The sequence below is a fragment of the Halyomorpha halys genome, unplaced genomic scaffold, assembly GCF_000696795.3.
Source record: "Halyomorpha halys isolate HHAL.00 unplaced genomic scaffold, Hhal_1.1 Scaffold15.1, whole genome shotgun sequence".
NCBI lineage: Eukaryota > Metazoa > Arthropoda > Insecta > Hemiptera > Pentatomidae > Halyomorpha > Halyomorpha halys.
Window position 1 is genome coordinate 1,584,313 of NW_027108914.1, and position 23,752 is coordinate 1,608,064.

Genomic DNA, 23,752 nt, shown 5'->3' on the forward strand with positions numbered 1-23,752 from the left:
TTATTGTATCCCATGAAGATATTATTTTTTTCTAAAACGTTTACTTTTTTCATGTTGTTGCTTTTTATAATTTTTTTTCATATGTCAATGTATTTTCAGTAATTGTTAGTAATAAAATAATTGAAAAGTAACCTTACAAAACCTAGGGATTAGGAAACCAACTATTTGAGTGATAATCCTAATAAAATATAATATTAATTGAAGAAGTATTTATATTTTCATTTTATATAATTAATAAACTTTTCAATTTACTAATAAACTATAATATAATAAAAATGATAAGAAATTAGAAAAAAAAATGATTTTAACACTTTTTTTTCTGAATTCGTATCATACAATTCAGTGAAGGTGAGCAATTTCATATAATGAATATATAAAATGTTTTCTAAATGAGTTGCAATTAATTTGCAATATATGCGAAAAATAAAAATTAATTATATATTATTTGTTATTAACTTGATTACCTATGAAGCTATCCATGAAATGTCAGAAGTCAAATTCAAGAATCGATATTGTGCGAAGATCGAAGACGTACGTAGGATCAAAGACAGGCGACCCGGACCGCCATGTTGAACAGTCGGAGCCGACTGGAGGCAGCGTGGGGAGTGACGTCACGTCCCCCACCCCCAACCCCACGATTAATGTTGTGGCACCATTGTTGTGCTTACGTCACCTGCTTTCAACAAGTACCACCATTCAGTATACCTTCTTGATGGTCCCTTTGTTGTCTTGAGGTACCTGCAAGTCACCTTGAGAATAGCTAATTACGTCTTTTACGAATACATTTGCAAAAAAAAATTCTGAGAAAAATGTTAATAGTTTTGTCGGAACTGTAACCATTATTTAAATAAAATCAAAGCATAGAGTGAACTAATTCCATATTTTATGACTCAAGCATTTGAATTGAGGCTGGTAACATTTGCACATTGGTGATCTGGAAGCCACACGGAGATAGGATATGGCTTAAAAATGGCAAAAATGTGGAGAAACTTGAAATCTTAGCAGCACATCTAAAAGATGTATTTTCTTTTAATAGAATTCAGGGTTCTCCTGACAAGAGATGGACTGAAAATTAAATTATTTTAAGTAAAATGATTCCTAGCGATAAATTGATAGATGGTGAATCGATTTACAACCTAGCATTTTTTTTTGTATTTTCATCGAAACATTTCTAATAAAATGATGAGCATAAATACATAGAAGTAAAAAAAAAAAAAAAAATGAGGAGCAGATGGTTGACCTTAGATAAATAATTGGAGAAGATGGTAGGGGGAGAGGAGAGGGGGTGCAGTTAGCAGAAAAATCATTATTATTCACGTTTCGATCTGAGTTTCAGGTCTTTATCAGGGAGCTTGTAGCAGGGGTTTAAAACTTCAAAAATAGTTGCTAAAACTAAAAAAAAATAAACAAACTGCTCTGTACTATTCTGGTTCAAAGTATTAATAAATAATTATATTTTTCAGAATATAGGTACTATTAGAAATTCTTTCATTTCATTACTCACATTTATAAGTTGAGGTTAATTTTCATAAATTGGGCAATATTGAAGTCAGATCTGCCTATAAGGAAGTATTCACTTTTTTTTTTTATAGCTGCTTAAGTGTTTTAAGCATTTGTTTTTTCTGTTCCCAGAAAAAACTGCTTCAAAAATACACATTTTTTAAATTTTAACCATTTTAGAAAAAAAAAGAAAAGAAAAAAAAAACGGTAATTGGGAACAACTCTTTAATAAATACCAACACTTAAACTCATAAGCCACCTATTATGTCTGAAGTCTGGAGAAAAAATAAGGGCATTTCAAGCAGAAACCAAGAGCTACAATTTGCACCTGAAGATTATGGCGGTAGAGGTTGGATGGAGGGGCGTAAATTGGTAACGGCCTAAGAGATCCTGAACCACTTAGGGGGCGAGGGTTGATTCCTCAGCCGGATACCTGTCGTCAAACAGTTGGTAAAAATAATTTGTTTTTATTTATTTATTCTACTTAATAATTATAGTAATTATTTTTTGACTTTGAGAACACTAAAATGTTTAAATAAATTTGCATTTAAAACCTATTATTCTTCATTAATTGAAAATGTTACCTCTAAAAAGGTTATAATAGGCATTTCAAAAACTTTTTTAGCAGTAACAAAAAAATCCTTATCTTTCTCCAGATAAACCTATTTTCAGTTTGGTTATATAAAAAATTTATATCGAAAAATCGTTGTATTAAATTTAGAAGTAATAACCTTTTAGAGGTAGCTTTTCAATTTTCATTTAAGGTTATCACTGAACACAATTGCAAATAATATAAAATAATAAATCTGCAAATTTTGAATAAAACTAGTACGAAATGCTATGTTACTCTTTTAATCATATTCATACACATTCATGCATTTTATTTAAAAAGACTCATTGTTGCAGAGGCTGATCAAAAAGTTTCTATTTTACATATTTAAGGATACTTTATATAATGGATTGTATATACACCAACCATTCCTCCTCTTATCTATAAAACCTTTTTTCTGATCTTTTCGGATATCGGAAGGAGGGATGAGGGAGAGGGATTATCCTATAGGTTAATATCCTAATCTAACCAGAGTGGAAGATCGAGCTTTCATTCCATGGGGCTGCAATGAAATAAAAGTCATCCCACCCAGATCGGAATCAAACTGGCGCCGCTGCTGTTTAGGTGGCACCTTAACACAATTACCTTCAATAGCCTCGTTTATCAAGGAAACCTATAATAGTCAAGAATTGTAGGTCATGTAACATAACCGCCAATATAAATATGTATGATACATATATGTACACCTGAGTAGCACCTCCATCTTGCTCTATCATTCGGACCAACCTGAATTGAAGATGAGTTTGATGAAGGATCTTCATTAATTACTTTTAAATAGTTTAGAATAAAATTGAAATTTCGTAGCTGGTCAATCTATATAGGTCTCTTTGAAAGAATCTTTGCGCATTTTTCTAAACCCACTCACTGCTTATTGATCACTATGCTTCAAAACCTTAATACCATGAAGTTGAAATTAGTAATTGTGGTTTCTTCTATTCTTGGGGGTGAATCAAGGGTTTCAAAAACTTTTGACTCTAAAAGATCTTAAAAAAATTATTTCTATAATCTAAAAAAAAAAAGTTTTTTTTTCCCTTCTGTTTCTGTATATAATAAAACTTGCCTGCAAATATCAGCAGTATCCATTCACTCGTCGACTTTGATCACTGATCACTGATTCTCAAAAATGGAAAAATGGCCGTTATCGTTATGTGACATATATACTAAACGGCTCGTTTACAAAAATGTCATACTCCTATGTAGTTTAAAAAAAATATTTTAGAACAAAAAGGAACCCACGACTAGTTCGGCATAAATGTTCTATCAAAACAACCTTTAACAAATGTAGAAGAATGTATAAACAGGATTTTTTTTTTAATGGTTCATATTTCTCTATACATGACAAGAATTGGCATATTTCTTAAATTGGTTGACAAACGGGATTGGCCGAATGCCGAGTGCAGTTGCATGCTGTAGGCCCAGCACTAAATCCAACTCAAGCAGGGAGAGAATTCAATATGTCGCCGGCATTGGTCTTTGATATTTATGGTCTTTGCTAATACGAAGGCCCATCCTCCAGACTCTGAGGCGGTGATCGCCCTCTACAAGAAGCAGCGACTTAGTAACAAGGCATGGAGTTGGCATAGCCAATGTCATTGCTTCTACAATAATTTGTATATTTAAATGTCTAAATTTATGTAACAAGTTCTATATTATTACTTTTAAATATAGGGATAAAAAGTACCTACTTCATTGTTAATGTTTTTGTTTGAATTAAGAGCAAAATACTATTGATGGTTATTATTTTCATGGAACTAAAAATAAAAGAAGAACAGGTAAATAAATAAATTTAAAAAATGAGTATATGATGATATATAATGATTATAGGAGGCGATGATTAGAGTTCATCATGATATCTTGAAATAATTCTTAATAATGAATTTAACAGTTTGTGATAATGATAATTTATTATAATTAATAGATGATAATTTATAACAAAAAAAAAATTCACATCAAGAAAAATAATCTGGTGGTTTGAATGAACAAATGGTTTTGTCAATATTCACCTCAATGTCGAATGAGCATTGCATTTCTCAATACATCATACTTTTTCAGTTCAAAGACACCCAAAACCGTTTTTCCATTCAAATAAAACTGTTTATAAAGTAGTATGAGAAAATATTTCTATATAAAAATCATATCAAATATAACAGATGTTTAACTAAGAAGAATAAAATAAAAGTCCGTCGCTTCCTGGGGGTCTTAATGGGGCGGGTCCGGCCGGTTCTTAAGATTAAAAAAATAAATCTTAAGTCACCTCTTCCCATATAAATAGTTAAAATTTTAAAATATGTACTAAAAGAGAGGAAATTAGATTTTTTTCACAGTATAATGATTTTCTTAAATTATGATCCCGATAGCAAATTTTTATTCATAATTGGTTCTTTAAAAAATAGTGTCCATCCACATCAACTTGGTTTTAAGCCGGGCTTTTTTAAATGTAACTTAATGTAATTTATTTTTTGGTTTGTTTGGATAAGTATGCTATTTTATGTACCAATTCAATAAATAAATAAATTACGTAGTCCCTGATACCATCGTGTATTCCTCTCTTGCGAAATATTTTATCAAAAGGTCTAAAAATTATAATCAAAAGATTTATTTTGGTGCAATCGGCTAAAAATGTAAAATCTTTATTTTTGTGTATGCACTTCCTTTAAAAGAATAAATGTAAATATGACACGGTAAAATGGGAATTTCATTTAATAAAAACTCTCTATTTAAAATAAAACGAAATAAGGCCCCTATCCTACGACAACCAATAAAGATTCTAGGTTTGGAAATGAAATACTGTTTCTTGATTGATGGTGTAATGAATCTATTTACAGATAATAAGATGTAAAATAAAATTTCAAAAATAACATATTTGAGTTGGATATTCGGTCAATGCTTAAATGACCTTTTCAACCTCCTTGACCCAGAATTTGTTAAAATTTTTGGGATTGTTTCGGAGAACCGGAATGCACTCAAAGCCCAATAAAAAGATTAATTAAAGTACGGAAAAATATTTTTTTTTTTGCTTCGCCAAATTAAAAAAAAAAATAGGTTGATTGGAATCCAATGTGAATTTCTAAATTAAAAGGCCAATAAGAGAAAGGGTGGATGCCATACAAAGGGCCATTTACAAAACCGGTTTCTTTAAATGGGGTATTTTTGGCGGGGAACGCCTTCTACTTTCACCCAGTCAGCTTCATCCGGAATTTTAAGTGTTTCTTCTTCATCTTTTTGTTTTTTGTTCTTATGCTGAATATTTTTCGTTTCGATTTCTCGACCTGTATTGTTAGCTACTAGCATTTAGGCCAATGACTGAAATGATATTGAAAAATCTTGGCTTTCAAAATTAATAAAACTCTTTAGGAGTTTGTCAATATCTATATAATTTCTAAATTTCATGAAAATAATCTATACCTGCTTCATATAATTTATAGGGATTTTTATTTAATTTATTTACGGATCGGCTCTCTTAAGGTTTATGTGGTTGTTAAATTATTTTTAATTTAAATGATTTTGCATGCTCAAAAACACAAGATGTTGTTAAGATAAGATAATATATTGCTCCAAACATAAAATATGCAATTTATAAGATTATTTCACCTTAATTAACCATAAAGGTGCTAATTTTACCACACATTAATAGCTCGACCGATTAAGAGATCTGATGAGAGTGAGAAGCTACTGTAAATAAGAATTCGTTAACATGTTAAATCTCGCATGCATTTTTCTTGAATAGTTTAGCATATTCAAACATTATTTTAATGAATGTGTTGTTACTGCACATACGGTACGATGATCAAAGATATGCCGGCACTGAAATTAGTTGTTAAAAAGAATTTTTTTTTCTTTAGTTGCCAATTATTATATTACATTTGTTGCATAGTCGTTAGTGGTTTCGATTGCAATCTATGAGGCTCGAGTATTGTCCGATATGAATACACCTTAAAATTGATAAACTCAGTCAATTAGAAATAAATAAATTAATGCTTAATATGAAGTTTCCTGTGGTAAATGATGTCCAAAACTTAAGGAAGTGATTTTAGACATAAAATTTAATGGAATATTTGTTTGGTCCAATTCCTAACAGGAAAGAATAAATTTATATTTTATATTATCGTAAGTAAGCCATTTTCTTTTTTTTTTTTTTAAGGTAACGATAGCTAAAAATACTGCTTATTTAATTTTGGTAATTCCAAGTTGCAGCATATAGTAAACTAAACAATTTTAAAAAACAAGTAAAATTCTTTTTCGTTAAAACCACTTGAAGAGGACTTTCTACGGCTAGATAACAACTTATTCTGTTTTTATTTAACGGCTGTTAAACAAAAGAGCTGAGATATATGATTACTTCAAGTAACATTATCAATATACTTAAATTAATTAATAGACTTTGATGAATTAATTCATGATTTTGCTAATCAAAAATTCAAGAAAAGTGCCTCTTGTAAATCTTAAATTTAGTATTTGATACCTTAAAAATTGAAATAAATCACTGTTTTAATCCATAGTGCTGTTTGTAATCTAAGATTGTTCAGAACATAATTTGAAGGACACCATCTCTAATTTTACCTCAAAGTGCCCAAGGCTTGCCTTGTTAAAGACGCCACTGGTTAAAATCGTGATTTTTTTTTAAGAGCCTCCTACTAGACTCCAGATTTCCGACTTTTATGAAAACTTCATTAATTAATAAGTTCAACGTCTATGTTAATTAAATAAACTTAATTTAATTAACCTTAAGAATAAGGTTCGCATCCAATTTTGTAAAAAAAAAAAAAAAAAAAATATGAGGTGATATTAAATGCTGTTTCTCAAAGTACCAGTGTGTTCAGTAAAAATAATTACCAATTGCTTAAATTCTTTTTTTATAAAAAAAAATTTAAACAAATTATGTAATATGAGAATAATTTAAAAAATAAAAAGATTTTTAGTTATTGCTCCCTATTAAATAAAAACACTACCTGCTGTCGTATATACACACACGTCAATTGTCTTATTTTTTCTGTAAACAGTTGGACTATGTTGCTTTATATATCAGCAGTTCACGAACTTTTTTCGCCGCGAGAACACCCTTCTTGGACTAAATAAATTTCCAGGCACCATTCTTAGGCTAAAAAAATCACTGCACCTTTGCCGAAGTGCAAAAAATTAGTTATTATCCTTAGAACAGTTGAAAATGTAAGTAAATAAGAAAAAATTGTGGGAAGTAAATGCTAAAATGTATTTTTTACATTTTTCGTTTCTTTTTTTTTTTTTTATCATATTTCAAGAAAGTAGGATTTGTTTGCAGCACTCTTGGCATACACTTGGGACACCTAATGGTGCCACGTTACCCAGTAAGGGAACCATGGTTCATTATGCATTTTTTGTTATTTTCGAGGTCTACTTTAATCTATTTAAATGTTACTAAAAACATAACTGACAACCTGTGTATATGTTTTTATATTATATTATATACATATGTCTATTTTGTTTTCTTTAATGTACACCATTTTTGAATCAAAGTAACTTCTTTCTCATTCCTGCTTTTAATCCGCATTAGGAGGTGTGTTCTGTAACTCCTTCAGGACAGGAAGCGTGTAATCAGTTGGGAAACTAAAAATAGGCACAATCCGAAACAAATTACCATTTTAATTGAAGCGTGAAATATCAAGATAAGTTATTCAATTCTGTTGAGCTCTTATCTGGCACCCTTGTTACAGGTATCTTACTTCTGTCTCGGAGGGTCTTTTATTAATCTCGAAAATTTACATTCAATTTGCAAACAGAGTGTTTGGAACAGCCAAGTGAATATTTGTTACTAGGCCGGAATAAATAAATGTTGGGGACACTGTATCATACAACCCTCCTCATAAATATGTAAACAGCTTATTAAACCACCCGGATATAATTTTATAGAGAAACGGAAGTCATAAGATGTAAGAAATTCAAGGAAACAATTGCTAGGCACAAGTTACAATAAAGAATAGAAAATAATACAATATAATATATATGGTCCCTTTGATTTGCAACCTATACAAATGTTAATATAGCCTTGGTTGTTCAAATGATTGTATTAAAGATGCCTAAAATAAATTCTATTTCAAGAATATTAGCGACTAAATACGTCGAAGTGGTTGTACATGAACTATTGAAACGTGATTTATGAGTTTTATTTTGTTTATGATCTTTTAAAAAAAAAGTTATCAGATCAAATTCATTAATTTTACAAACTATTCTTTTTATATGTTGATATGTGTGTTAAAAAAAAAATAAGTACAAAATATAGTAGTTTTAAATAATGTGGTTTAATGGATTTTTTCCTGAGTTTGATAACAGAAAAATAAGCCAACCATTCTGCAAAAAATAACTACTTAATTTTTTGTGGATTGAAATAGATTTTTAACCAAGTCGTCCAGGGTTTGTTTTTGAAAGCTTAAAGATTATGATGAGGACTATAAAGATTACAACTAAACAGTAATTGAAAAGTTTTACAATATTTGAAATGGTTGTATATTCTTTTATACATTTAACTTAAATTTAATTTTATAAATGGTAGAAAAAAAAGAGAAAATTTTTTAGAATTGAAATAATGGAAAAATTAGACATATTTAAAGAACGATAAAAAGCTAGAAAAAAAAATTGAAATGTGTAAGGGAAGAATTATTAATAATAAAAAGGAAAAATTAAATCGTGTATAATTTTAGTATATAATGCAGAAATTTTTATAATGCGACAATTTAAAAAAAATATTATGCTGTGACTATTTATAAAAAAAAAATTGTTCATTGCAAGTGTATAAGCCAACCCAATGAAGTTGGGTAGCATACATTTTTTAATAAAGTTTGTTTCTCTTGTTGAATTTCTTTTTTTATTAAATATTTCTGTTTTCTTAAAATACTATTTCATGTTTATATTTTGAATTTTTAATCACTCAAAGATCGCATTCTTACTTAAAACTATTAATATCAGTCAGGCCAATCTAGTAAACAGATTTATAACAAATTAAAAAATACTTTTTACTGTTTACCAATTATAATCAACTTCTGATTATGCAATGCTATTATGCAACAGATCAAACAGTAATACAACATTGCCGATCTAATTGTGGCCAACAAGAGATGTGAATTGAATGGGTGGAATTTAATCTCTATAATCTGTGGCTGTTCGCCAACTCATCAATCATATTAAATACAAACTCGAAACAAATAGGTTATTAATGTTAATATTGTCGATTAGCCTGACCGAGGAATTCAGCTCTGAGTATGATTGAACGAGATTTAGTAATACAATTTGATTCCATGGAGGTTTGTAAAACTAGCATAGATTAATTTATTTAAAACATTAGAACGTTTAATTAATAAAAAATCTGTTTATTTATAAGCATTTAAGCACTCCCTGTTACCTTCTAAGACTTATTTGTTAGATATTAATTCATCTAAAATCTTTATCTTTCTTTATATGTCAGAAAATGCTTCAAACAGGTTATGTGTATTAAACACAATATTTGGAAAGTCCCAAGTATACTTTACTGCCCCATTATATAAGGAGGGGTGTTCATCATGTGTTAAATGAAAGTTATAACATGCTAAATTTTCTAAATATAAAATTGGGAGCAACCTAATTTGAAATATATGTTATATGTTAAACGCATAGGAACTCCTAGGACAACTTGTTTTTAAAGGTTATAATCTCCAACAGCTTCGTCACATCATCTTTCCACCTCCTCATTTCTACCTTGTCCCCTCTCCTATTTTTTCCCCTATTAATATATTATTATTTTTATCCATTGTATTATTCGAGTTTAAAAACTATGAGTAAATAACCTACCAAAACAACAACAACAGTCAAAGTGGTGTGGATCTCAGTCAGAATACGTGAACAATGAAATAATGAAAATGTGAACAATATTCGGATTTATACCAATCTAATTTACATTTACATTAATGTTTGAGTACTTTATTTAATAAGCAAAAATTAATATTGTATTGCAATACTTAATCATCAATTCAACTACATAGTTGATTAATTCATTGAGAGTATTAACGCAGAATAATTCATCGCGAAGTAAGAAGCGTGTGCTGGCAGGAAGCAGATGGGTACTAATTATATGGATCAATGGTTAGTCATTACCAAAGCTCCGATACACCCATGTTGCTTCGGTTTCTTATTATCGGGTACTTTTTCTGACCTGGGTAATCATTTCAAGGGTACCTTACCACCTTATCGGTTTTCATAATAACGGTTTAGCTGGAGGTTCAAGCCGTTTTAGTAGGAGAAATGAATTAATTGCAACACATTACGCATACAAGTCCTGATTTATTTAATCATAAATAAATGTCATCTGTCCCATGACATAAAATATTTCAGGATTATGGAACTAATTAAAATCTTCCGAGATGTTTTAATATAAAATAGTCCTCATAACAAATAGTTTTGATAATTTTCTTAGTTAGAAAATAGGATTCAACCAGCAAGAATTATCTTAAACCTTGTTTACAATTAATTAGCTTTTATTTATTTATTATTTATATTATATTCTCTTTATATTTATACAAACCATGTTAGTTAGTAATTGATAAATACATTTTATCAATCTATTTTAAGGAAAAACGCTGGTCGAAAATATAATACAATGTCAAATTCACAATTTACCATCTCCAGGTTCCTGTCTCTCAATATTATTTTTTTTTTCATAGATTCAGGATTTTCCAACTCAAATAAATGAAGTCAAACCATAAGTGTTCATGGCCCAGGAGTTTAAGCCCAATAAAAATAAACAAAAGATAAATTACTGAAATAATTTCACAACTTATTTGTTCAACACTGACCAACTGACATGGTAATCCTTACTATTTATTGTTTTTAATTAAAATAGTAAATGTTAAAAAGAAAAAAGATTTTATTTTGAAGCTAATGTTACTAACTTAAAAAAAATTATCATATTTTTATCATTAGAAAAAAACACACACAACTTACAAATCCGTGTCTTACAAATCCAATAATTTTTCAAAAATGATATGTTATCCTTTTCTGTTAGTTAGCATTTTTCTTTTTCTATCTTTTTATATTTAAGTAAAATGTATTTTTCATCCTCCAATCCTTTGTAGTTCTTTCCATTTCGCCAATGGCTCAACTTATGGACCGAACCCCGAGACTACGAGTGCAATATAGGGACGTGCCGGGGGAACAGATGGGAACTGTCTCAGTGATAAACAATTACAGTTTGCCCACCCAAGTGTAAATGTTTAGTGCCCTCGCAACATCCTAGATCTGTTTTGACTCAGCATCACAGGCCTTCTTCAAACCGACAGCTCCTTCGACCAGTCACGGGATCGCCGTTTTGTCCGTCTCCAGGAAGTTCGGATCTTGTAATTGACGCATGCTTCCTGTTGGCGCTTTGATGAAGATTGGGTCAATGCAGACAAGAACGGAATAAATAAACAATTCATAGACTTCGGTTGCGTATGGCGGTGCGGAATAAATGATAAACTGCCATTACAACTTATCATAAATTACTTGACATCATAATTAACAATCAATGACCTTTTTTGTCCTAGTCTGACGGAGTTTTCAGAGAAAAAAATATAGATAATTTTTATCAACGATTAACAAGTATTTTAACGGATTCTGATTTTGAATTTCATATTTTAAATAATACTAGAAAATAAAAAACCGAAATATTTGAATTTTTCTATTTTTTTTTTCTCATAACTCGAAAATTAATAATTTTTTGAGGATAAACATTCCATAAAAGTTTTAAATTTAATGTAATCTGTTATTTAAAGTTTTATAATTTAATGGAATAGTGATAAAATAATGTGATTTGACTGAAATTAATAATCTGGGCAGAATAGCTTGCAAAAAGTTTTTAAATTATTGGATGTGAGATGTAAATTTATATTTAAGATTGTCGTGAATGATGGCCGAATTGGCCGAAACGTTGGAATTTTTAAGAAATAATAGTTTTGATACTTAACTTGGATACATATAATGTAATTTAAGCCATATAACAGTCTCAAGAAAGTGCATAGAATATATAGAAAAAAAAAAACAAGGTTTCTAGATGATTATCTGCTAGCAAACCTCGTGCTCAGCAATAAAAAAAAAAAATTGTGGTGCCAAAAATAAAGACTACGTCAAAACTTTCTCAGACTTTTCCTAAATTGCCTGGATTATAATTAAACAGAGTTTATAAAAAAATAAATAAATAAATCTTTGAAAATTTTAAAAAGTTTAGTTTTTTTTATTTTGCAACCTTGTTATGACTTACGTAATTGACCGTGTCTGTACTGCATACCTACTCAAACCCTCAGGACAAAAGAAACCTAAAAGTATAGAGCACTACAAAGACCCTCTTTACGTAAAAATCGACGTTAAAAGTGAACCTTGAGAAACAGAAAGTGCACTAAACTAGGTCAGACATGCCCTTAGGTTGTGTGACTATGTACCAGTCATAAATAGGACCCTTCTTTGAAGGTTTTATGGCAGGACACATTTTTACGCAACAACTGTAAACAAACAAACAAATGCCGACTCTCACTCTCCCTTGGCACAGATTCAGGCGTAACCTTCTGCTTTTTGGCCGACAGGTAAGTAAAAGTTAGATGGCATAGGTAAGAGTGGTTGGTAACGTCAGTCAGATGCACCACGGACGTTCGGTGTCAACAGAACAGGTGAGTCTCTCAATTTACCAAATATTATTTGTCGTTTAGGTAATTCCATGCAAAGAAATAATTTCATTTCAACGTTGTTTATATTACATTATTAACAATGCCATATACAGATCACATGGTTCTGTTTTTGTTTGCTATAGTAATTTTATATTTAAACTCATCTTAACAGAAATGCACTATTTTGAAAAAAATTAATGGTTACAAAAATTTCCAGTTTCAATAGATTAGTGATTCTCAAAGAATTGTTTTCAAGGAATTCCTAAATTGTAAAATTCGCTTTCTTTCATAAATAGCTATTCATACTTATGTAACGTGGTTTTAAACATACACAGCGTTATTTGCACTCTTTGGAACTATTAAAAATTACTCTTTGAATAAAAATATTTTTTGCTATATACAGAGAGTCTCAATGTACATGTTCACTTCCCCTAACTTCCATAATTGTTGGAATTTAGAATTTAATTTTCGAAGGATCATAAAGGTCATTGTGGCCATTTTTGGGGTTTTTGTCATTTATCTAACTTTTCTCCAGCTCTTCTCTTCTCTAGTGCACCTAGGGCAGGATTTTTCTAGAAGATAGATTAATTTTTCGTTATATAATTTTGAATTTTGTATTGAATTGAAATTGTAAAACGAATTCACATCGAAACTTTATTTTATTTTACGAGTCCTAAAATCATCGAAAACAGAAAACTATATTTCACGTTTCTCGAAATCTTCCAGGCCAACCCACCTTGCAAACCCCCTTTTTTCATACCCTTCATTAAAATAATAGCATTAGTACTCCATACATATAAAATACATGCAATTTATTATATATACTTTACTGTCTCTTCTCTCTTTGATTGCCTTTTGGCATTTGAAATTTGAAATGACTCCATTTAAGGAGGTAAAGTCAAGCTATAGACAATGGCTACATCAAGGAATTAATGGAACGTGAAACCAGCAAACTCCTTTTTTCGTAACCTCCCTCATTATAATATTCGTTAAATACATACATATTACATGGAAATGATATGTGTATACCAGTGAAATATTGCCTTGGACTGCCTTGTGGCATTATAAAGCTGCTCGCAAACGCCGATTTAGCGACGATCTACTTATACATTACTTTTGAAACATTTATTTAATATGGGAAAAGGAAACTTAAGTTAGAATGTTTGTTAAATCAAGCAACATTAAAAAAAGTGGCTAAATTTGAAATACGGTATGAAGCGTTCTTTGAATTTTTCATAATTTTTTAGTTGGTCACGGGAAAATGTTCTTAAACATGCGTGTTTTTCCTTTGTGGATATTGTTACCAGAACGGTCCACTCACGTTCCATTAATTCCATGGCGTAGCTATAGGCTATAGCTAGATAATACCACCTTAGCTGGACTGATATCAACACCTCATCATGCCACAAGGCAATCAAAGGAAGAAGATTAGTAAAAGCATATATAATAGATTTCATGTATTATATGTGTGATGCACTAATTTATTTTAATGAGGGGTACGAACAAAAAAAAAAAAAGGGATATTGGAGTTGCGCAGGAAAATTTAAATTCCATTTCAATTATTTTTAATGTTTTACTTTGCTAATCTTCATCATATTTTCAGACAAATGCTCAATAATTTTTTAACCATTTAATTAAAAAAAATTATTAAATAATGCTTCATTAAATATAGGTATATATAAATATATGTTATTAACGAAATTTAATTTAAACTAATTATCGAATGAATACATGTTGAAAAACTTTATTACGGTTGTTAAACTGAATTCATTATTCCCGATCGTAATTCAGCCCTGTTTGTTTAAATTGGACCCTTTTCATTTAGCCTTCGGAACCACTGAAATATTGTACGATTTTCAGTGCATACATCAAAGCAGAACAAGATGATTGCAGGGTGATTGAGCCAAATTACCACTTGATCACCGATTCCGACTCGCAACTGTGCAACCATAACTTATATCAGTCATGATATTGATAATAATCATCCTCGTACTGTTCCTGGAACATATAAACCAAAGAAAATAAAGTTCTTAAAAAAAGTCAGTGAGCAAACTGCAGTGTAAACACAGGCATTGCTTTTGGATTGCATAACTACCTCCGATCTGATAAGTTGAAGGCCAGTACAAGACAAAGCGGTCCAACTGGTAACATAGTCTTCGCTTCTAACGAGCTTCTAGCCATAAGCTGTAGTATTTATTTATATATTATAATAAATAAATAAAAATATAATTATATACATATCTTACAGTACTTTCTTCTACAACAGACAGCTTTTCATTAAACCCATGGGTTCCATGTTATGAATATGGTACTCATTTTAATAATTTAACTTATTTCTTTCATAAAGATTTTTACTTATTTACTAAGCAAATATTAGAGGAGTAGTCGGTAGTAGAGAACCCCATATTATTTTTAAGGATCTCTCTTGTTGTGTTTAATTATACACAAAGCTGGGTTGTAGACTTTTTGATGAATATTCAGTATTCAAAAAAAAAAAAAAAAAAAAAAAATAGTGACTAAACACAAAGAAAATTCAATAGAAAATGATTTTTTTTTTTTAATCCAACAGAAAAACAAATTATTTGCATACAATTTTAAGTGTATATTTTCCAATAAAGCATGAAATAGGTTGTATATTAGAAATGATGTCATGTAATTCTGTTTGAAAGAGGTTTTATACTTCCCAAACGTTGCCATTTTATGTATAGTTATTTCGGGTCTGAATCAGAAAAAACAATAATGGCATTCTATGAAAACAGCAAATGAACAAGTTTATAATAATTTTTAACAATCATACGTTACGAATCACGTCTACACAATAAAGTTCACAGTATTTAATGAAACTTGTCTCACAAAAATATTTTAAATTCTGGAAATCGATTTCGAAAATCTCTGGACTCAGGAACGTATAGAAAATTAATAATTTTTGGGAAACAATCGTTCAGGAGATAAACAACTAGTTTAACCTTAAACCGCTTGAGGGCAGAACATTCGTACTGATATATCCTGGGATTTCATAATTGCCACCTTCTCTTATAACATAATCTAAAATTTAAAATGAGGTGTAGATAATTGACCGCAGATTAATGATTGGAGAAGTTTGCCGGGGGAGCGGTAAGCAAAGAACAACATAAATAAACAAAACCATATTTATTTATTTTATGCCGTAAAATAAATAAATATGGTTTTGTTTATTTATATTGTTCCTTGCTGACCGCACCCCCCAACAAACTTCTCCAATAATTTTAAATTTTAAAATGTTTTTCAAAAGAAAGTCAACAAAGAGACTAACTGAGCGAATTTATAGTTCATCGTCTATTGGTTTACAATAAAATTGAAAAAAAAGTCTTTCTAGGAGAATGTTCCTCAAGAACGAAATTAATGAATAAAAAAAAAAAAGACACAGAAACATTTCCAGCCAAAAGATTAAGATTAATTTAAAAATAAATATTTTGAAGTTGCATGCAAAAACATAGCTGTTTATACTACACAGTTCTTTGTGATTGATTCAAAAAGTATGTTTGAAAATCTTTAAATTAAATTTGGAAGTCTCTCGACACAACAGGTGCATTTAGACAATTAAAACTAAGTGGGAACACAATTATTAAGTTCCATCCATAGGGACAGAATCTTCAGACCGAAATATGGAGAGGGCTGGACCGAATTCCAATTAAAATTAGGTTTTAAAATAGATGCATAGGTATCTACCCTACTGAACCAAAAACATTTCACGAGTTGTGATAGTATAACTTTATTTTGAAAATACAATATTTTTAACATATAATTAACTATCCAAAAAATCCTTTTTTTTTATGATTACCGATTATATTGCAAGTTGTGATTAAGGTTTTAGTATCATAAATATTTAATAGAAATATAATCGAAGACGATTTATTTTATAAAAACAAAATAGGTACAAAATGGACGTCGATACTTCGAGCCATCCTCCTCGAAGATCCCAGACATACCATTGAAAGGTCACCAAGAAGAAGAGGGTGCGAAGATAGAAGCGTGAATAAGACAAGTGCAACCGTGGCATAAATCTGGACGCAGGTACTAAAGCTTGGCGAGGTCTCCATTAGCAAAGAGATAGGGATCTGCTTCAGTTGCTGCGCTCCGGATCTCGGTGCGTCTTTGTTGACCGCCATCATTGTTGCGCTTGCACCTAATGGCAAAGGCAATTCATTTGTCTTTGCTAGTCTTTTTTCCCGCCTGTCTGTCAGGAGGGCGTTTAGTGTCACAGAACTACGCTGTTGTGTTGAATTGCTCACTCCAGATTGAGTGTAAAGGTATAATTATGTCTCTGTGAAGTCGAAAGCTTCGCAAATTCGTTGTTTAAATTGTTTGATACTTCCTGAGAAACCATTGTACTTTTTCAAAAACCCTTAGCAAGTAAAAGATATTTCTTATTGTTTGTGCGAAATGTTCACGGTTACCCTACATTTTTATTTTACCGTACATAAGATATATTTATTAGTTGTGTGTTCCTTAAAAGTAATAACCGTATGACATTGTACTGACGTGATTAATATTTACATTTGTTGAGAATTTTATAGCCAAAAATCTGAAATCAATTATGTGGAGAAAACAGCGTTTCTAATTTTTAACAAAACTACAAAATAATCAAATTAAAAAAGAAAACCGACATGCAGCACTCTCACTCTTAAAAAATGTTCAGTTTGTTCTTCAATCTCATTTTGCTTGTTGCATTGAACAGACTAAGCACAGTCTGTACACACATAATAGGAGTCATCGTAGAGTTTAGTTGTCCCAATTCCGATATAGATTTTTTTTTTTAAGTTTCAACATGCGGTTTTATTGATAAGGCTACTTGGGATTTAGGTGTATACTCATTTTTTTTTTTTTTTTGTCAGTCCTCAACATTATAGATTCTTGGGGCTTATTGTCTTTTTAGTGCATCAATACGTTTTAAGAGATATTGGAGTAATTTTTAGCCAAGCTTGTATTCTTCTGTGCCTCATCTTAAAACCAGGGGTTGCTTATTTAAAGAACATAAAAATTACGACATTTTTGTGTTTTTAGACACACTAAGGAAATACCATCAGATATCTTCACACTTCAATTGATTCCCCCACATCAATATGTTAAGCTATGCAATGGCCAAGTCCGCTTGTAATAGCTCTAAGCTGATCTGGTCTGTTTAGTTTCTATCACACCCTAAGTGACCAACATGTACATTTTCACGTTCACTAACACCGTAAATGAAGAGGAAGCTTTAGAGAATTTTCTGCAAACGAAAGTGGAGCAATTGTTTTCCTTATTATGAGTTTTTATTTATTTTTTAATAACAACCGTTTTAAAATCGTTTTTATGTGAAAAACAAATCGTTCCATCTTGGTAGTTTTCCGGAGTCATAAAAAATGCAATTTAATAAAATTGAAGAATTGTAGATTTAGTTTTTCGTAAACGTCACTTTTCTACTTCTTTATTATAGCTATACAATTCTGTCATTTTGATATCGTTCAAAAACGTATATACACACATACATTTGGATCAATAATTATATTTAATTCATGTTTATTTAATTTAACTTTTTTTTAACCCCATATCTGATCATTTCTGATATACATATCATACATATACATATCATTCTGAACATAACAATGTTTAATTATTCAGCTGTAGTTTGATTTGTAATTGTACAATATGTAATACTGCATTTTCATACCTCTCTAGACAAGTGTTTTTCCTTAATTTTTTTCCCTCAGAGATTATGCATAGAGCGTATTATTATTATTATTAAACAGCTATTGATTTTATTTTATCGATTTATCTTAATTTTAATAATAATATTTGGTATAAAATAATACGGCAATTTCATAAATAAAAAAATACAGGGATAACTTCATTTTATTTTTTTATATTTTCTCCTAACTGATATTTTCCCCTTATTTTTCCTGCTTGACCAAGAGTTTTTCATTATTTTTATTTTTTCGCAATTAATATTAGTTTAATTTGACAGCTCTGAGGAAGCCCTGCAAAGTGGGACAAAACGTTGGTTAAAAAGAAATAAGTTCTTCTACTATTTTGATATCTTTATTGACCTTTGCCCAGACTATCTTCCTACAATCTAAGTTGGAAATAGTTTTTATGCGATTAAACTAGTAAAAAATATTTTAACATGATGAATAATCAATAAAGTTTAGAAATGGACACATAGCGTTTTACATAAAATTATTCATTAACAATATCGTTTTATTTTGTTCTTTAATGATTGAATAATTTTAATCTTTTCCACCCTGTTTATTCAATGCCTTCAATATGCGAGTTCAACATAGATTTAGAGCTAGACGTTTTGACTTATCGCCGTCCGACTACCAACAACAATCACATTATATATCACCAGTCCCTTCGAAGACTAGGTGATCCATATTCGGGAGCAGATACCTACAGGTACAAGAGGCCACGTGCCAAAGCCACACCAATCCATCAGGAGGACCGGGGACGAGGGCACGGACGCGAGGATGTGACATAGTGTTTGGCAATCTGCATAGGCTGAATATGGCCCATGATATAGGGTCAGCTTTGGTATGTGGCTCCGGATGATGGTCCAAGATGGCGGAGCGGGGGCCCTGACAGTTGGCACTATATCATGGCCAGCTATCGAACCCAGGCCGACACTAAATCAAATGCTAAGGGGTGGCAGCCCTGTTTCTTTCGGCGGGGGGTTTGTCTCTGCCTTGGGCGGAGTTTAATGCCCATTCGATTGTAGTCCAATCTCAGCCTATCAATACACCATTGCGATAGTAAAAGTTATAAAGTCAGAAATCGTTGTTCACATTGAAAAAGGTGTTACAAGTTAAAATTTTCTACAAAAATCATTTGGATATTATATTTCCAAAAAAAAATAAAAAAAAATAGGAAAATTATTCAAAATATATGGGAAACTAAAATATTGAAAATACAATTTTTTTCCCACCAAAAATATAATAAATACAGTTTTGTGATCCCCCAATATAATAACCGATTTCAATGAATTTTTTCTAACTCTTGTTGAACGTATTTTGTTAAATAAATAAACGTAATTTTTCCTGGTCGTGTGAAAACGTTTGCTATTTTACTCTAAAAGTTTAAAAAAAATTATTAAATAATATTTTTGGTAGAATGAAGTCAGAAATCGGTCATCAATTTTAATAAAAAATTAAATTAAGGTGTTAGGAATACCTAATAAACAAATCCGTGTAGACAAAAGAATAAAAATAAATAAATAAATATGCAGAGTGCGGAACAGAAGAAATGAGAGACGGAAATGACTGATACAATGGAACCGAAATGACAAATTGAGTTAGGTGAATAAAATTAATTTTTTTTATTTCAACTTACCAATAAGTACATACGCAACTCAAATCCAACGAAAATAATTTTTAATAAATTCTGGTTAAAATAGTAAATTGAATGTACTACAAAATAAGAAAACACTTACATAATTGTGAACTAATAAGATAATAATACAGCAGCCAAGCAATTTGAAACTTAAAAATTGTAAAATTATTTATGATTTCATTTAATAAATAAATTTTGAAAGTTGAATTTAACGAATAAATTTATTAAAATAAAATTACTGAAACAGTTTCGCTGATCATATAATAACAAACCTCTTTTGGTAGATCAAATAATAACCTATGATTCAACAGATATGCAATAGCAATATCCTGTATGACAGTTTTAGAAGTCATGTTTCAATGATTAAAATAATATTATCTGAATAGAGATGAGTTCCAAGAAGTTTCCTATTAGTCACATGGATTTCAGTATAACTAGTAACACCCTCCTGACAATGAGCGATTAAGAAGTAAACTTCACCCAGCCTCTGGCACTTTGACGTCTTCACATCGGCACTCCCACACCATCAGGCGCCAGAACGGCATACTAACAACCCACTCCCGCGCAACTTAAACCGAGCTAATGACCGTTTTAAATGCCGACAGCGAATCGGGAGAGAATGCTCATAGAATTTGGCACCTATGTCCTTCTGATACTGAATCATAGAAGGTCCACCGTGCCTCAGGAAGCCGTATCTAAATATACCATTATCCGGTGATGTACATTCAATGCGACTCGGTGAGAATGGCTTATACCTCGCACCTGACCGAGGGATCAATGAGGTGCCTTGCTAACAACAAGAACAAAAAGACCGAATAGAGAGAAAGAGTCTAGGTACCTTGGGGAGCTAATTGCTCTGATCCTCCGCGAAGATCGAAGATCGTGTCGGGGTCGTGCTGCCGCCCTCGGGTAAAGCTATTAATAGAAAAAACCCAATCTTCGGGGGGCCTCTTTTGGAAAGCGACCTCCCTCTTCAGGAGATGGTTATCGATGTTTCGATTTTGTTTTGTTTTTGGTGACTGTATCCAAGCTTGCTGATACGTACGTGCATAGGATGCTAAGAGAAGGCATTACTTCAATGATTTATGTAATATTCAAACATGCAGACTATCTCTTTTCATCATACTTATTGAGGCCATTGATAAGCTATAAACTTAATAATTTATTCCATAAATAGTTTTTCGTAGATTGTGGGAAGAAACAATTTATAAAAACTATTTATTGTAGGAAGATAGTTGGGTGGCGGTCAATAAAAGTACAAAATAGTAAACAAATATTTAATAATAACCAACGTTTTGTCCCACTTTGCAGGGTTTCGTCAAGGCTGATCCTTTAAGATTTAAGACTCAAAATTCAGTCTGACGAATTCCAATAAAGTGAGTTGGTTACGATTAAATATTTTTTTTACTATTTTGTACCTTTATTGACCGCCACCCGAACTATGTTCCTACAATAAATAGTTTATATAAAATTCTCTTTAACAACACACCATGTAATTTCAAAAAAAAAATAAAATAATATTAAGGATTGCGTTATTTTTTTTACTTCATTTTAGATTTATTAATTTTTTATGGATTGTAATATTTTTACAAAATATATTTTCTAAAATTATAATTTTTTAAAATAGTTTGACTATCGCGATTCTCTTTAAAATAATAGTTATAATTTTTACAGTATCATTATTCTGAATGGATTAACGATTGATCAGTAGATTGTTTTAATAATATAAGTATGTTCTCAAAACGCACAAACAGAAAAAAATATTTAAAAAAAAAACTTCTATACTGTTCAAAAATAATCATGAATAGGGCACAGTTGTTGCATGCCTCCTTATTAGGAACCCATGATTGTGGCAAGCGTTTAAAAGGTTGTGCACTCCTGGTATTTATTGCAGGTAAGAATGCGTTCCAAATTAATGTATTCTAGTTACTTCCTATTTTCTTTACCTTATATGTTTATTTACTTTGCTATTCTTTAATTTTTTGTTTATTTTTTTTTTTATTGATGAAATATAATGAAGCGTATAAATAAAAATGTCCGATCATCAAATTCAAGATTTCAGAGGACTGTAAATATTTTAATCCTATTTAATAGTTACCATAAGAGGAGTAGACTGGCCCCTCACAAATTTACAACCAGCAATCAGTTCCCATCGAACCAAAGAAAAATTTAAAGAACTTCATGGGTTCCAACTCCTGCCAAATAGTCCAGACCTCGACCTCGACCTCGATCCATGGCTCACTTCCTTCAAGGGAAAATTTTTGATAATTTTGCGTAAGATGAAATTGCGGTCCAGGAGTTCTTTGACAGCCATCCCAAAGAATGGTATAAGCATGGGATCGAGCAATTGGCTAGCAGATGGCTAATGACGGTAGATAACAATGGACTATATTTTGAGTATTAATTGTATTTTACATCAAAGAAATAATAATACAAATCTTTTGAAAAACAGCCATTTGTTTTTATACACCCCATTAAATATCATTTTACTTATTTTTATCATTATATTATTTTTTTTTCTTTGTAAGCTTTGTACGTGCCAAGAAGTTTGCCCATGAAAATATTTAAAATGGTTGTACAATTCCTTCATAAGGGCTCCTTTCATAATTAAAAGCATAGGAATAGGGATTCCTGCCACGGATCAAATTCATAAGAAAAAAACAGCCTGGGGTTCTTGAAAGAGAAATAAATCTCTTCTTGAGGGCTCGGCCATAGCTGTATCATTACTTCGTGCCCTAGGTCAGAAAATTAACTTGTTTTTTAAACTGAGTAGGGGAAAAAACTTGTAGAAAAAACGCTGTACATCCTTTTTATAACACTTAGCTGAATGTAATTTATCCAGTGTGGGTATTGGCTAGGCTGCGACCGTACTCTTTCTTTTAACCAATTTGAATATATATTGACGTATTAAAATTTATAATTGGAACCAATAAAGAGGGGGAGTAACCGATAATTTACTCATGAATCTGGAAGTAACTTGGTGAACTAATATAACCAATTTAAGCCTGATTGATAATTATAGTTTGTCATAAACTTTCTTCGATACTGATGACTATTCATTAACAAATCAATAAATTAAAAAATTATGCACTTATCTACTTAAAGCAAATTTTTCTGACTATCAGACAAAATCTATACATTTTAATTAATTAATCTTACCTATTATGTTTTAAGTGGTACGTGAGACACATAGTTTAAATAAGCTAACAGTTGAATTGTCATATTATGAATTTTTTAAAACTATATAATTCTTTTCTCTTGTGATTATGTATTTTTTATTATTTAGTAATATTATACATAATTTATTACTCGAGTTGATATTTAGAAATCAGTGCGGTACGCGCATCACATAACCTTTACTTTCAGCTTATGTCTTCAAGTTCTATATATTGAGCTCGTGTTGATGTTATCATTTTTGTGATTTTCGAAAAAAAAAAAAATTTCAAAACTATAGAAGGCGAAAATTATGAACACTTTTTTTTATTTGTTTGTTGCTACAAAAATTCTTATTTTGAGGTTTCTTGAAATTCAGAATAACGAATATAAATTTTGATCCTGCCAAGAATACAACAGTTTAACAAAATATAAGTCATACGATCGGGAAAGATCGGATGATCTCGGAATTTTCGGTTCGAATCGGGTTCATCTATTCCCTTTA

General features: G+C 30.6%; 1 protein-coding gene across 4 annotated transcripts in view; it reads right to left on the minus strand.

The window, feature by feature from the left end:
* The window catches only part of LOC106679912 (homeotic protein antennapedia), a 419,490-nt gene that overhangs the window by 231,492 nt on the left and 164,246 nt on the right, over window positions 1–23,752 (minus strand). Inside the window, exon 1 of one of the 4 annotated variants that reach the window (XM_067047192.1) lies at window positions 465–586. The exons of the other annotated variants lie outside the window; for them this stretch is intronic. The gene's annotated coding sequence lies outside the window, so the exon portion shown is untranslated. Of the gene's footprint in view, window positions 1–464; window positions 587–23,752 lie in introns of those variants that run through there. 4 annotated transcript variants of the gene reach the window in all.